Raw genomic sequence first — 944 nt, 5'->3', positions numbered from 1 at the left:
TGTCACTTCAATGTCAGTGAAATACGTGACGCTTCATAGTAGTAATGAAAAAAAAAAAAAACCCTCGAGAGTATTGCCATTCTTCTCTTAGGGAATATCCAAAGTTAACCTTATCCAGGGCAAACTTTCCCACCCCATGTCAGCTGCTCGTCGAGATATCATGGATGAACGAAGTTACTAATATTTCTATAACAACGGCGCCGTCACTCCCTCAAACTCAGCTCTGTGACGGGGAAAATGGGAGGAAAACGGAGAAAATATATCATCTTACACTTTTATGCTTGATATAAAAGCTGAACAGTTCCAAAAGATCAGACAAACCTTTCTTGCCTTTGTTGCTGCTTTGGAAAGAAATATCAACTTTGTCTAGTATATCTTTGAAACCGACTCTTTTATTCTCCAAAGTAGTGTCCTCCTTTTAGCGAAGCTCTGTAGAGTAAGTTAGTGTTCACATTTGTCGGTAAGGGTGTAGTGAAAGCGTTCAGCTACGGCGAGTTGCGGTGTTATTTCAGTTTTTTACGTTTTTTGACTTGACACAGTAGGAAAGTTGAGGTGAAGGAGTCAGTGAAGGGAAGAGTGTATGGTGAAGTAAAAGGGAAGTGCTAAAGACATACATAGTTATGCTAATAGTGGTGATGTTGATGCCAGAACAAGGAATAGATGCGATGGTGGTGAAGCTGTTTTATTGATCGATGAAAGAAATTTTTTTTGAAAAATGGAAAAAAATAGTTTATGCTATATGCTAATGATGATATGTAACTAACAATGTTGAAGTTTATTATTTCTATTTTACACTTTTAAACAGCAAGAAAAGCTGATAATATTTATTGTACTTTTTTATTGTGCCTTAGAATTTTGATTATGTAAGGAGTTTAGGGAGGCGTTGGCGTAGTGCATCAGGTGGTGAGCGTGGGATCGGGCAGATGCGTAGGTTGGAATCAACA

This window comes from Portunus trituberculatus, chromosome 50 (assembly GCF_017591435.1).
Source record: "Portunus trituberculatus isolate SZX2019 chromosome 50, ASM1759143v1, whole genome shotgun sequence".
Lineage (NCBI taxonomy): Eukaryota > Metazoa > Arthropoda > Malacostraca > Decapoda > Portunidae > Portunus > Portunus trituberculatus.
The sequence above is the reverse complement of the archived record's forward strand: the minus strand, read 5'-3'. Positions refer to the sequence as shown.